This window comes from Ornithorhynchus anatinus, chromosome 7 (assembly GCF_004115215.2).
Source record: "Ornithorhynchus anatinus isolate Pmale09 chromosome 7, mOrnAna1.pri.v4, whole genome shotgun sequence".
NCBI classification, from domain to species: Eukaryota; Metazoa; Chordata; class Mammalia; order Monotremata; family Ornithorhynchidae; genus Ornithorhynchus; species Ornithorhynchus anatinus.
Genome location: NC_041734.1, coordinates 22,571,180 through 22,586,972, shown reverse-complemented (window position 1 = coordinate 22,586,972; position 15,793 = coordinate 22,571,180). Strand labels below are relative to the sequence as shown.

The window sequence follows — 15,793 nt, the reverse complement described above, 5'->3', positions numbered from 1 at the left end:
CGATATCTACCCCAGCTCTTAGAACAGTGATTGACACATAGTCAGCACTTAACAAATACCATTATTATTATTAAAATTATTATAAACAATTAACAAATACCATTACTAGTATTATCCTGGTGATGGTGATGATGATTTTGTCTGTGCCGCCTGTTAAATTGTAAATTTCAGAGCAGGGAATGAGTATCTTACTACCGTGTGTCTTAGAACAGAGCCTAGCTCTCAGTAGGCATTTAATCAAAGTCATGTGTGGACCGACTGATGAGTCAAAGACATAGTCTGCTACCAGTAGGAAGAGCTAAACACCTCTGGAAATTTCTAGGCAGGACACTGATCATTAGATTACTGAAGATGCAGCAATATGGTCAGGGGTATATTGCTCACAACAAATGGGAAAGAGGAATAGAAAACGAGTCCTTAAAAATAGCAACTGACATTAAGGGTAACAAAACACAGTGCTCTAAAGAACTCTCTTTCTATGTGGGCAGGGAAAGTGTCCCTGACTCTGTACTTTTCCAAGCACTTAGAACTCTGTATAAAATAAGTGCTCAATAAATACCACTGATGAAGAAGATGATGTGTACAGAATGGAAGACACTCCAACTCAGCTTGGTCTGCTCAGACATCCCTATTCGCGTGGATAAAATCTTGCCTTTGATAATTGGCAGGCTCAAACCCAAGAGACAACCTGTTTCCACTGTCTCAAAGGCTGAGTGGTTTCTGCACTCTGATAAATCCCTTGTTCAAATGAGGTTGAACAAGCCTGACCTCCAGAGGAGAGAATGGGAGGACAGAGGGAGATGGCATTTATCAGTTAGGGGCCTGGTGTGGGGGCGGTTTCTAAGTGGAAGCAATTACGAGGCTTGGTTAGGGACAACCAAGAAATCTCTCAGCCTCCATAGGGGGTTCCCTGGTCCCCACCCCCCAGCCCTGGAGTGCGTGCAGCTTGGATCAGACCCCACCCCGACACACTGCTCTAACCCCAAAGGACTCCAAGTGCCCAAGGCTGGGAGAACCAGGCAGTTCTACTCCTAGCAGGACAGCAAGGTTGCTACAGAGTTGGTCTCTGGAACCTGAGCAAGGCCCCTGGTATGGTAGACATAGCCTCAGTGGGGACTCAAAGAAGGAAGAAAGGAGAGCCAGCTTATCCCTGGGGTCCCCTGGGAGAAATGCCACCTGCTCCTCATCTTCCTCCTTTTCCTCTTCCTCCTCCTTCCTCTTCCTCCTCCTCCTCTTCCTTCACCTCTTCCTCCTCCTCCTCTTTCTCCTATTCCTTCTCATCCTTCTCCTCCTTTTTCTCCTCTACGCCTCCTCCTCTTTCTACTCCTTTTTCTCCTACTCCTCCTCCTTCTCCTTATCTTCTTCCTCCTCGCCTTCCTCCTCCTTTTCTTCTTTCTGCTCCTCTTTCTCCTCCTTCTCCTCTTCCTCCTCCTCCTCCTTCTCCACTTCTCCTCCTCCTCATCTTCTTCTTCCTTCTCTCCCTCCTCCTCCTTTTCCACTCCCTCCTCCTTTTTCTCCTTCTCCTCTTCCTCCTCCTTCTTCTCTTCCTCCTTTTTCTCCTTCTCCTTCTCCTACTCCTCTTCTTTCTCCTTCTCCTCTTCTTCCTCCTCTCCCTGCTCCTTTTCCTCTTCCTCCTCTTTCTCCTCCTCTTCCTCCTCCTCCTCCTTCGCCTCCTCATCTTCTTCCTCCTCTCCCTCCTCCTCTTTTCTCCTCCTCCTCCTCTTCCTCCTCCTTCTCCACCTCCTCCTCCTTCTTGTCCTCTTCATCTTCTTCCTCCTCACCCTCCTCCTTTTTTTCTTTCTGCATCTTTCTCCTCTTCCTCTTCTTTCTGCTCCTCTTTCTCTTTCTGCTCCTCTTTCTCCTCCCCCTCCTCTTTCCCCTCCTCCTTCTTCTCCTCCTCATCTTCTTCTTTCTTCTTCCCCTCCTCCTCTTCCTCTTCCTCCTCCTTTTTCTCCTCCTCCTCCTCTTCCTCCTCCTTCTTCTCTTCCTCCTTTTTCTCCTTTCTCCTACTCCTCTTCTTTCTTCTCCTCTTCCTCATCTTCCTCCTTCTCTCCACCCTCCTCTTTTTCCTCCTCCTCCTCCTCCCCCTCCTCCTCATTCTCCTCTTCCATGTACCGTGGACCACAGCTGACAGGTCAGATATTCCCTCCCTCCACCCCACCTTGTGGGGTCCCTCTACCTTTCCCACCCCGCTTCCCAAATGATTCACTCTGAGCTGAGCTCCTGGGCCACTGCATGACCAGGAGAGGAGTTATATGCTTCCCTCTGCAGATCCTTTCCATCCTTCTCCCTTCTTTGCCCCCTCTTCTTTCCTTATGCCCTTCCTCTTTTCCTGCCTTCCTCTTCCCTATTTCAACCCCCCCTTCTCCCTCTTTTCCCTCCTCTTTCCCTCTCTCCTTCCTGAGTCTGTCCTTCTCTCCCTCCTTTTCCCACTCCTTCCCTCTCTTCCTAACCCTCCTACCTCTTCAACCCTACACCCTGCACCCCTCCTCTCCTCTCGACTTTAGCACTTTTTCCTCATGTCCTAGTCAGTTTGGCCAAGGCTGGGGTGGGCAGGGTGCTGAGGCGGTAATGCTTCCCCTAATGGTTCTCCCTCCTCCAGTGCCTGGGGTTTGCACCCCTGTTTGCTGGACACTTGGTATTTTCTATCTGTGCACCACATATATGGCACAATAGTTGCCTGCTTTACTCTCTTAAATTTTACCAAGTCAGGTCAGAAGGAAATTTGGAAGTCAATCATTTTCATCCATCATTCTCAGTAGTTGGCAACCCTGCCAGTGCCCACACAACTAGGAGAGGCCAAGCTATAGCACCCCTTTTTGGACTACCATCCTTGCCCAGTGAACAGCCAGGAGGTGAGAGGCCACCCAGGAGTCTTGGCCATACAGTGCTCTCTCCTGTCTCCTCGGGGCACTGCCTAGGCTCAGCATCAGCAGATGAGGAACTCCTCACCAAATCAGGACTGCTTTTTGTATTTGTCCAGTGGGTCTTGAGTGTGAGTCTTTGTGTTTTCCCCCTATCCTGCCCTGGGTCTTTGACCACAGGTCCATGAACCTGGCCCTATGTGTGTGTTTGTGTGTATGTGTTTGTGGATCTGTGTGTGTCTGTGTTTGCACATATTCATCTCTCTGGCCCTGGGTGACTTATGTCTCTCATTTTCCCCTAGTTGTTCTCCAGGTACCACAAATTTGCACCCACACTCCAAATGGAAAATATGCAAAAGGCTAACCAGTCAGTCAATTGTATTTATTGAGAGCTTAGTGTGCACAGAACACTGTACTAACCACTTGGGAGAGTGCAACACAACAATAAACAGACATGTTCCTGTTCCACAATGAGCTCACAGTGTAGAGGAGGAGACGCACATTAATATAAATAAACAAATTACAGATACGTACAGAAGTGCTGTTGGGCTGGAAAGGGGGTTGAATAAAGGAAGAAAATCAGGGTGATGCAAAAGGGAGTGGGAGAAGAAAGGAGAGGTTAGGGAAGGTCTCTTGGAGGAAGTGTGCCTTCAATAAGGTTTTGAAGGGAGGGAGAGGAATTGTTTGTCTGATTTGAAGTGGGATGATGGACATGGAAGATAGAACTCTGGAGGGAACTGGAAATCTGGTTTAATATAATTATATAACCAGATTGATTTATTCAACCCTAGCTTAAAATTCCACTGGAAGAAGTAGCCTAGGGCACTGGTCACTTGGTTACTGGCACAGCAGCAGCACCATTCAGTGGTACCCAGGTGTTTATGACCCAAGAACACATAAAATTTAGTGTAAGCTGCTTCACTAAATCTGCCAGGCCTTAGGTTTAGATGTAGGTGTGGACAATAAGTCAATACCAGAGAAGCATACTTTCAGTCAGAATTTATATTGGGCATCCAGAACTAAAAGCTATCACTGAATTATGTTATGGAAAATAATAAAAATAGCAATTATGGTATTTGTTAAGTGCTTACTATATGCCAAGCACTGTAATAATAATAAATAATGATAGTGACAGCAATTCTTAAGGACTTACTATGTGCCAAGCACCGTTCTAAGCGCTGGATTGTACTGAGAGCTGCGCTAGATACAAGATAATCAGGTCTCACATGGGACTCACAGTCTAAATAGAAGGGAAAACAAGACTTCCACCTTCAGTTCAATGAATAGTTATGGATGATTTCAATGACAGAGGTGGCTGTCATCAGTCCACAGAGAAGTGGCAAACTCAACAGCAACAGCTTTCTTTTGTTCAGCTGAAGGCGCCAAACACCCCCTCACAGTGGAAAACACTTCGACGTGCCTGCCAAACTGGAAAATAAAAAAAATAAAAAACACCGAGATGCATCTCCAGTCCGGTGACATTTTATTAATTACATCACAGTGAGGCAGAGAGACCGTAAAGATGCTCAGACCACATCTGACTTACAAGTAGCAGAATGTTAGATGGTCACTGTCTCAACCACTCCCAACTCGTACTCTTCTTAGAACCACTGCATTAAAAACTGGACTCCAAAACATCAAAACATCACTTAGATTTTGAGTCCATCAGGGGCCGAGTCCAGTTTGATTTTCTTCTATCTACTGCCATTTTGGGCCACAGTAAGTGCTTAAAAACACCACATTATTATTATTGTTACTATGTTTTAAATTGTGAGCCCTGAGGGCCAGGGATCGTGACTAATTCCCATCTGGGTATTCTTTCCCAGAGCTTAGCACAGGCTCTACACACAATAAGCACTTAATAAATATTATAACTACTGCTATCAAAGCATATAACTATAAAGCTCCAGCAGAATGAAGATACCTCCAAGGAATGATGCAGCAAAAGCCTGGCAGCCCTGTTGAAAAAAAAAGAAAATCATACTGTAGTTACCTCCATGGACAGTGACTGAGCATTTCTTTGGAATGCTTTATTCCAGGTAGCTGCCAATATGTCGGATTCAGATAAGAAAAGACTCCAGGATGGGTTTGAACTAATTGACTCGGAAATAAAAGACAACGTGCCACAAAACAATACACGAGCTACGTCTTGCGACAACTGAGAAACGTGAGCCCCTACTTGAAAATCAAATTAAGGAACATGTGCAGCAGGTGATGGGATGCCAGAGCAGATGAGATCTAGGGCTAGGTAGACCCCAAAAAAACCCAAATCCTCTACTCTTCCCTAAAGATATTATATAGCCCTGTATCATATAACTCTAGCTCAGAAGAATGAAAATGCCTCCAGTCTCGTCACAGACAAGGAGGAGGTGGGCAGGGAATGTGTCTGTTCATAGTTGTATTGCTCTCTCCCTAGTGTTTAGTACAGTGTTCTGCACACAGTAAGTGCTCAATAAATACAATTTGATAGAATGAATGGCTCCTAGAAAGATGGCAAGAACACTTCCACAGCTTTCTCAACACAGCTTCCTCTATTGAAAATAAGACTCTGCAGCTGTGCTCGAGCTGTAGAACGCTGCTGGTAGAAATCCGGACACCACACTGACCCCATCCATCCCAACTTCATCCTTACCTGCTTTAACTCTGCCCTCTCCTCTTCCTGGCAACATTTCTTCTCCATCCTCATTGACTCCCATGCCTGTTATTCACAGTAGCTGTTTAAGATATTTGATTCCCTTCTCAAACCTCTTGTCCCCAGTCCCGTTACCTCTGCCCCTTGTCAGCTGTGTGACTGTAGGCAAGTCACTTCACTTCTCTGTGCCTCAATTCCCTCATCTGTAAAATGGGGGTGAAGACTGTGAGCCTCACGTGGGACAACCTCATTCCCCTGTATCCACCCCAGCTCTTAGAACAGTGCTCTGCACGTAGTAAGCACTTAACAAATACCAACATTAATGGCCTGGCCACATCCCTTGTTGGAAAAATTGAAAGCATCAGGCATGATCTCCCTAAAATCTCCCCTGTTCCTCTGTGGTTCCTCCATCCTCCTCTTCAACTCTCCCCCTTTTCCCAGTAGTATCTCAAGACCCTATTGCCCACCTCCCCTCCTCCTGATCATCCAACCCAATCCCTTCTTCCCTCACTGACAGCCATCTTCAACGATTCGTTTTCAAATGGTTCCTTCCCCACTGTTTTTAAACATGCTCATGTATTCTCTGTTCCATGTATTCTTGATCCCATGACTCTCTCTAGTTTTCACCCCATCTCCCTCCTACCAATCCTTTCCAAATTCCTTGAGTGAGTTATCTACACTGTTACCACTTCTGCGGTGGTCTGCCGTCTTCCAACAGTCCACTGCTGGTTCCCAGGGTTTGAAAGCCATCATTTGAACCTGGTGGTAGCAGGGACCCCTTGATTTCCATCCAGCATTATCCCTTTCCCCTTCGCATGGATTACTCCAGGCTCTGAAATTTGGCAGTGGCAGAAAGAGTTCCACAAGAGGGCAGCAACCACTTAGACGTCGAAATCCCAGAGCCCAGCAGGAAAAACCGCGACTTAAAAGAAATGAGTGAGTCAGGGAAGGTCTTGAAGGGAGCGATCTGTTTACATGTCTCCTGAATTTTAAGAGAAGTCTGTACTGGTTTCACATTTAACCCCCGAACTGAGACCCAAATACGTGGGAAGAGCTGAAAACCTGGAGCCAGAGGCCGTGGCCAGAATTCTTTCTCAGCATCCAGAGAGAAGGGAGATGAGTTGTTTGTGAAAATCCAGGATTGACAGCATCGTGTCTCTTGGACTTCTTAGATGCATTTGACTTGGCTCCCAATTGTATTTACTGACAGACCTCATTCAAGTAAGACTTGAAAGGGAAGAAGAAATCAGAAACAATCTCTCGGCTATGTGCTTCGGTGACTAGGAGGGTATTGGTGTTGATTGGAAGGGAGGGAGGGAGGATGTTGTTGTCATTTGGATTTGAGAGGAAAGACAAGTAGTAGCTTAGGGTGAGGTATGCTGAACAGATCCAGAGAGAGGTGGCAGGGAGTATCCCCCCATGACAGTGGCAGGCAGATCTCCCCAGGTGATGAGAGTACCTGCTTCCACCCTTGCCCCAATCCCAGTCCTGGGGGGAGGTGGAGCCCTCCCAAGTCTGTGAGCAGCGGGGAAGTCAGGCCCCGCCTGGAGCAGCGTGGCCTAACTGATAAAGTACAGGCCTGGGAGTCAGAAGGACCTAGGTTCTAATCCCAGATCTGCCTCTCGTCCACTTATATGACCTTGAGCAAGTCACTTCACTTCTCTGAGCCTCAGTTACCTCATCTGTAAAATGAGGATTAAGACTGTGAACACCATGTGCGACAGGGACTGTGTCCAAACTGACATCTGTATTAGTATGGTGCCTGGCACATAGTAAGCACTTAACAAATACCACAATACCCACCCCTGCCCCACTCCACCTCTGCACCACGGGAGCTCCACTGCTTGGGATCCTGAGCTCTGCCTGGCAGTGTGGCCATCTTGACTCTGGGGAAGGGTCATAGGGCATCCTCACCATCATGCTGGGGGTCACCCCAGAAGAAACAATCTGACTCCCACTGGGACCTGGAGAGCAATGAAAGAGGAGGTAGGCAGAGAGCATATATGACTTGTATGGCAGAGACCACTTGGTAGTAATAGTGTCTGTTAAGCACTTGCTGTGAACTGGGAGAAAAAACCCAGATGGGAATTAAACACTGTCTCTATCCCTTATGGGGCTCCCATTCTAAAGTTTAAGGAGGAAGAAGGAATTGGAGACAGACACGGCAGGAGTGATGAAGTATTAAACACAACACAAATAAATAGACAAAATAGACTCTAAATCTCGGCGGCGATGGAGGAGTCTGGGAGTCAGTCAGTTGTATTTACTGAGGGCTTGCTCTGTGCAGAGCACTGCACTAAACGCCTGGGAGTGTACAATATAACAATATAACAGACATATTCCCTGCCCCCAATGTGCTCACAGTATAGAGGACTTACTAGAGGCTTACTCCCAAGAGCAAGTGGGAGCTGGCCTTGGTGGCAAGAGTAAAGTCGACAGTTTGGCGGGGCTTTTTTGGTGGTGAAGGAAGAGTCCAAGGGCATGTGGGCGCAGCTTTTATCCAGAAGGGAAGGTTCAACGTGTCCTAAACAGAACTCCTCTTCTTCCTATCCAAACCCTGTCCTCCCCATTACTTTCCCATCACTGTAGATGGCACCACTGTCCTTCCTGTCTTCCAAGCCCATAATCTTGGCATTATCCTTGACTCCTCTCTTTCATTCAACCCACTTATTCAATCCATCCCTATATCCTGTCGGTTCCACCTTCACAGCATCACAAAAATACACCCTTTCCTCGCCATCCAAACCGCTATCAGGTTAATACAATCACTTATCGCATCCAGACTCAATTATTGTATCAGCCTCCTTGCTGACCTTCCTGACTCCTGTCTCTCCCAACTCCAGTCCATATATCACTCTGCTGCCTGGATCATTTTTTCTACAAAAACATTCAGGACATATTGCCCTACTCCTCAAGAAACTCCATCAGTCACCCATTCACTTCTACATCAAACGAAAATTCCTCACCATTGGCTTCAAGGCACTCAATTAGCTTGCCCCCTCCTACCTCACCTTGCTATTGTCTTATTACAAACCAGCCCGCACACTTCACTCCTCCACTGCTAGCCTTCTCATTCTTCCTCCATCCCGCCTATCTTGCCACCAAACATTTGCCCACATCCTGTCTCTGGCCTGGAACGTCCTCCCTCCTCAAATCCAATAATTATTCTTCCCAACTTCAAAGGCTTATTACATCGCCTCCAAGAGACCTTCCCTGACTAAGCCCTCACTTCCTCTTTTCCCACTCCCTTCTGTGTCACCCTGATTTGTGCCTTCTGTGCATCCCCCAGCTCAGCCCCACAGTACATACCCATAATTTATTTATTTATATTAATATCTGTCTACCCCTCTAGACTGTAAACTCGTGTGGGCGGGGAATATGTCTACCAACTCTGTCATATTGTACTCTTTCCAGCACTTAATCCCATGCTCTGCACGGAGTAAGGGCTTAATAAATACAACTGGTTGATTGATTGATTGACTGATCACTGACTTGTGGCCAAAAGAATGAGATATGAGCTGGCACCATCGTGGCATGTACAGTGTAAGCCATCTGCCAGGGAACTCATTGTGTGAGACCCGTCTCTGGCTCCCAAGCACTGTGTGTGTTAGCCAACAGAATGCATCAGCTCTTGACTCATTCACAGATTTCAACAGCACAGCTCTTGAGACAGAATTTCAAGGACACCTATGCAACACGTTGGCAGACATTTGGGGCTTTCCCCAAAGAATCCACTACTACTGAGTCAACAGAAATAACAGCGAGACACTGCTGGAGACCATGAATAGTCACCACTGAGTATACACCAAAAAGAGGAAAGTCTGCTGAAAAAGAATGGGCTTCAAGCAGAATCAGGCAGTTGGCAAGAGTCAACTTCTCCAGATAGTACTAGCTATAATAGTTGTATGTTTTGAGCACCCACTTGATGCAGGCCACTGTACTAAGCACTTGGGAAGTACAGAATAACAAAGTGACACATTCCCTGACCACAAGGAACTTACACTCTTAGGGGGGGACAAACAAAAATATTTATAACTCAAATGGTCAAAAAAAAAATTGAGCAGATTGCGAAGCCATGTGGCCCAGTGAATAGGGCAAGGGCCTGGGCATCAGAAGGACATGAGTTCTAAACCCAGCTCTGCCACTTGTCAGCTGTGTGACCTTGGGCAAGTCATTTCACTTCTCTGGGCCTCAGTTCACTCATCTGTAAAATGGAAATTAATGCTGTGAGCCCCATGTGGGACATGGACTGTGTCCAACCTGATTAGCTTTTATCTACCCTAGCGCTTAGAACCATGCCTGGCACCTAGTAAGTGCTTAACAAATACCATCATTATCACATGAACACGAGTGAGGTTAGAGGTTGTAAATAAGTTCATAGGTGCTAAAGATGACTGAAAGAATGATAGGGTTCAGGGTCCTGGGAACCCACTGGGAAAAGCTTGTTGGAAGAGGTGTGATTTACGGAAGGCTTTGAAAATGCAGACAGAGCTGTAGTATGTCTGATATGAGAAGGGAAGGAGGGTGGAATTCCAAGGAGGAAGAACAGCACAAGAGAGGGAACACAGAAAGGAGAGTTGAGAGTAAGGTGTAGCTAAGAGGTTGGTTTGGGAGGAATAAAAAAAGCAAGTTGAAGAAAAACGTGGCCTAGTGGATAGAGCACCCACATGGGAGTCAGAAAGACCTGGGTTCTGATTCTGGCCCCGCCACTTTTCTGCAGTGTGAACTTGAGCAAGTCACTTCACTTCTCTGTGCCTCAGTTACCTTGTCTGTAAAAGGGGGATTAAGACATGGGACATGGACTGTGTCCAACCTGATTAGCTTGTCTCTACCCCAGCACTTTCCCCTCTCAGGGTCACACCTGGAGAGTTTCCAGTGCTCTACCAGTATCGGCTTTGGGCGGGAGAGTCAGGCAGAGGCCTACCCTTTCCATTCCTAGCTTGGCCAGTGGCTAGTGAGTGGAAGGCAATCTGCTACAAGTCGAGATTCACCCACGTTGGGCAGCAATGGCACAGGAGAGAGTCGAAGGCGGAGACTCGAGTTTGCTGCATGGAAGGAGGCAATGGTAAACCACTTCCATATTTTTACCAAGAAAACTCTATTGTTCGATTGCCGATGGAGAGCCGGGTATTCTGGGAGAGATGTGTCCGTGGTATCGCTATGGGTCGAAAACGACTCGACAACATAAGACATGACAAGACCTCAATGCTCAGTACAGTGCCTGACACATAGTAAGTACTTAACAAATACCATAAAAAGGGAGGATAAAAGGAGCAAAAAGTAAGGAGAAGTCAGATGGGGAGAGCCGTGAATTTTGATTCTGATTCATTTTTGTTGTATGTAAAAAGACACAGGGAGCCAGGTATGGGGGCAGGGACGGAGGGAGGATGGCTAAGGAGAGATTTGTGATGCTTCAGGAAAATGATCTGTGCCTAGATTGAAAGAGGGAGGAGGGGTGAGGGTGAAGAAGCTGGAGTGTGGAACACTAATGCAATAGTCTAGCTACGGCAAAACCAGACCTTATATCATTGTCATAGCAGTTTGGATGGAGGTAGATCTGGGAAACACTGTGCCAAAAAAGTCAGAAGAATTTGACAGCAGCAGTGAGAGTTGAAAAACAGCGAAGGGCCGAGGGTGACACAGATTGAGGGCCTCTGTGACAGGGAGGAGGGAGGGATTGTCAAATGAACTGGAAAGTCAGGAGGAGAAGTGGGTTTGGGAGGGCAGATGAGGAGTTCCATTTTGGACACGTTGAATTTGAAATGCCAGTAAGACATCCAAGTGGAGATATCCTGGAAGCAAGGTGGTTCATCACAGTCGTATCCTCAGGAGCCCAGCTGAGAGAATTCCGACCAGGGTCTTGCTGGCAGTGGAAAGCAAGAAGTTAGTCCAGTAGTATCTAGTCAGAGAGGGTGACCCTGGTGACAACTTTCTGAGTCTTGAGCTACTTTTCAATATTTCATCTGGTGGGGTAGAGCTCATGTTGACGTCTTAGGTTCCCTCCCTTCTTGTAACACTGAAGGAATCCTATCAGATCTAGGTGCTCAATGATTTTTCATGGAGTTGACTGCAGAAACCACTTCCACTAAAGTTGAACCAACGCTATCCCTTCACATTACACCCAGTAAGATTCAAAGGACCTCCTTCTCAATTTTGGAGACTTGTTCCGAAGATCACCGCAAGATGCTTGCCAACTGTATAAAATTGTCTCTGATTCTCTGATGAAGAGAGTTCCCATTAGTTCTCTTCAGCAGTATCGTGGTAGCACGTTAGGGGCCTCAAAGCTTCTTTAGTGATGGATCAAGTCTCAGTTTTGTGGCTCTCAAACTATCCCTCCATCTCTCCAGCTTTGGCATCCTTTGAAGTATCATGTAGGTTCTTCACTTTGTATGGCGTGCTCTGTTGCAACTTGTTGTAGTCCTCTTTTGGGGGGTTGTTTGATTTTTTTAAGTTCAGGAGATGATCAAGAGATGTTGTTGATGGATTTCTATTTTTGCCGCAAGGAGGTTTTTAATCTCCAGTTCAACCATTTATCACACACAACCCATCACCTACTACGTCTTCACCTCTTAAGTTGCCTCTCCAGATTTCTCAAGAAAAAATAGCAGATTTATCAAGAAAAAATAAATTCACTTTCACATTTGAAGAAGAGCTTTTAAGGAGGATGGTTCATTCAATAAATTCAACATACACACTGTGTCGTGGTTTTATGAGATGCAGCTGCTAACTCAGAGTAGTTCACCAATGAATCTATCATATATGATATAATTGTTCCCCATAGGCCTTAAAGTGCTAGCAACCCAGTCATTTTCAACTTTAAGCAAATCAAAATTGCTTCCAAGTATTTAAAACTCTACTTGCCTACTTGAATTTAATTATTTTTCAAGTCACATTTTTCTCCCGAGTTATTTTGAAGATGGTAGGATTTCAACTGGAAATAGAATTTTTCTCACACGCGAGAGTTGTTTCACAGGAAGTGAAATACGTTATATATATGAAAGCTAATCCAGTTTCTCCATTTGAGTGTTGAAAGCCCAAATATGTTCACAGGCACTGTTATTAACATTCTTACCAGTCTGCCAGGCAACTGGTATTATCATAACTATGGTCTTTTCACAAATACCATGCATGCAGTGGGTGGGTATAATGGAAAGAACACGGCAATCCTGTTTCTGAAAGTAAGAGTCTCTTGGTTGGGCTTTGCTCTCAGCAGAGATGATCTCTTTTGTTCTGAACTCTTCCAGTTGCTTAGTAAGTTTTCTGCATACAGTAGCCCTCAACAAATATGATTGATTGATTGATGGATTGATTGATTGAAAAACCACTTAGGAGTCTCCACAGATTCAGCAGACCCAGAAGGAATCCCAAAAAATACTTGGCTAACGTGGGTGGTGAAGAGAGCAGAGGCTACCAAGGCAACAGCTTTGCCGGATCAGGGTGCTAAGATACAGAGGTGGCAATGATTAGACTGTAAGCCCGTCAAACAGCAGGGACTGTCTCTATCTGTTGCCGACTTGTTCATTCCAAGCGCTTAGTACAGTGCTCTGCACGTAGTAAGCGCTCAATAAATACTATTGAATGAATGAATGACTTGGGCTGTGAAAGGGTTCTGCATGGAAAAAAAACAAAACACTTTGGGTGGATTTATTTCATAACTCTGCCACATCCCTATCCACCCATTTGCTTGTCACACTCCCTGCCCCAGCAGTGACACAATTCTCAGGGGTGAGCCCCCACTAAGAGCAATGTACTGTACTAAGTGATTAATACAGTGTTTGGTATATAGGAAGTGCTTAACAAATATCATCATCATTATTATTATTAAGCACGTGGGAAGTACAACGAAAGCACAAGACACTTTCCCTTCCCAAGAGAACCATCTACTCTAACGAGGGAGACAGAGTTAACTGATTAAACAGGTATTCTCTTGATACTGTTGTTAAACTGATTCAGTTGTATCCACCCAGCACTTAGAAAAATACCATCATTAGGTACAGATTTGTAATTTATTTATAGTAATGTCACCTTCTCTAGACTGCAAGCTCCTTTTGGACAGAAAATGTGTCTACTGATTCTGTCCTACTGTACTCTCCCAGTCATTTACTACAGTACTCTGCACACAGTAAGCGCTCAATATAGTTGAGGGAGTGATTTGAGCTCAAGCGGATGGAGCAATAGGGGAGGGTGTGCTTAAAGGGAGACTGTAGGTTAGGACTTGTAGGAGTTGTGAGAGGATGGTGGACGTGGAAGAAAATGGGACTTGTAGAAAAAGGTAATAAGAAAAGAGAAGGTTCTAATTGGTGGGTCTGGGTTCCTTAATAGCCACAGCAGTGGTGAGACCAGAGCCTGCAGGTTTTGGGTCTGGCACTGGGGCTATGGGATCAATGGTTATAAAAACACCTGTGCAATTCTATTGCATACCATCATGTTAGAAGATGTGATGAGGTCCACCCTGGGAGCTGATTTCACTTCTGTTCGAACGAGCAACTCTTCAGACTTTGAACATGATCAGGAAAATCCAAGGAGATACTTCTTCAACAAAGGTAGGGGAAGTTATACCGAACTACTAGTAGACCCAAGAGGAGTTTGAAGAAACGTATGCAGATTCATAATGGGTCATAAGAGGGAAAGGCCCTGGTGCTGGGATGGATTTTAAGTAGGTCAGCCATCACAGTATTCCATCAAACTTTCTGACACTGTCAAAGACAGACTACCAGACTGTGGAGACTAGTCAGATCCCTTGGCGGTAGTTTTTTACGCTCTTATCTTCTTCTGGACATCTCTGAAGCGGTCTCGCCCAAAGTGCTGGAAGATAATGACCATTCTCTGGAAAGCCTTGCATAAGAACACCTGCAGTTGACTATGAACCACTGGACAGATTCAGTCCAATGTTGCACACTGACAATAGGCCTAAAGAAAACTGAGTTGAAGTTCCCACCCGGAAATTTGCATACCTAACACAGATTTTCACTGATAACACAAAACATGCTTTTTTATTCTTATCACTATTATTATTCTTATCAATCAATTGTATTTATAAGCACTTACTATGTGCAGAGCACTATACTAAACACTTGGGAGAATACAATACAAAGGAATCAATAGACATGTTCCTTTATTATATTTGTGAATTGTTTACTATATGTCAACCACTGTTCTAAGCTCTGTAACTTAATATTACTTCCAGTGATGCATGGATAGTAAAAGTAAAAAAACTGAATCACGACTTTCATGTACTGGGGGAACCTGGCAAACTTAGGTTAGCGACAGTGAGGCATCACGCTTCATATTAAACTCAAGGCTGGAGGTCAGCTCATCAGCACTGAGGTGTAGAAAATAAAGGAATTTATCAAGTGTCCACTGGGTGCAATACACTGTACTGAGTGTTTAGGAAAGTATAACAGAAGCATGAGAAGCTCAGAGAAGCAGAGTGGCTCAGTGGAAAGAGCCCGGGCTTGGGAGTCAGAGGTCATGAGTTCAAATCCCAGCTCTGTCACTTGCCAGCTGTGTGACTGTGGGCAAGTCACTTAACTTCTCTGTGCCTCAGTTACCTCATCTGGAAAATGGGGATTAACTGTGAGCCTCATGTGGGACAACCTGATTACCCTGAATCTACCCCAGCGCTGAGAACAGTGCTCTGCACATAGTAATCGCTTAACAAATACCAACATTATTATTATTATTACTCTCTAACAGGGGAGAAACAGCAAATATTTACCAATAAGGAAATTGGAATAAATGAATTGACTATAAAATCATAAAAGCTGAAGTGCTGAGGAAGTGTATAAAATAAATATGTAGGTGCTAGAGGTGGCCACTGATAAGACTCTGGAATTGATAAGACTCTGGAAAGAGCATGGGAAGCAGCATAGCAAAGTGGATACTGCATGGGCCTTGGAATCCCAAGGTCACAGGTTCTAATCTCTGCTCTGCCACTTGTCTGCCGTGTGGCCTTGTCCAAGTCACTTTGCTTCTCTGTGCCTCAGTTACCTCATCTGCAAAATGGGGATTGAGACCGTCAGCCCCACGTGGGACAGGGACTGTGTCCAACCCAATTTGCGTGTATCCACCCAGTGCTTAGTACAGTGCCTGGCACATAGTAAGTGCTCAACAAATACCACAATTATTGTCGGAGTTAACTGGGGAAGGTTTGTAGGAGAAAGTGGGATTTTAGCTTTGAATATGAGGAGGGTTGTGATTTGTCAAATTATCAATCCATCAGATAATCGATGGTATTTATTTAGCACTTGCTGTGTAAAGAGCATTGAGAGGGAATTCAATACAATAAAATTGGTAG

General features: G+C 45.3%; 1 non-coding gene across 1 annotated transcript; it reads left to right on the top strand.

The window, feature by feature from the left end:
- The first annotated feature begins 10,339 nt into the window (after positions 1-10,339).
- Positions 10,340-10,477, top strand: LOC114813362. Its single transcript, XR_003761084.1, has one exon. It is a non-coding gene; the product is annotated as a small nucleolar RNA SNORA7 (small nucleolar RNA).
- The last annotated feature ends 5,316 nt before the right edge of the window (positions 10,478-15,793 follow it).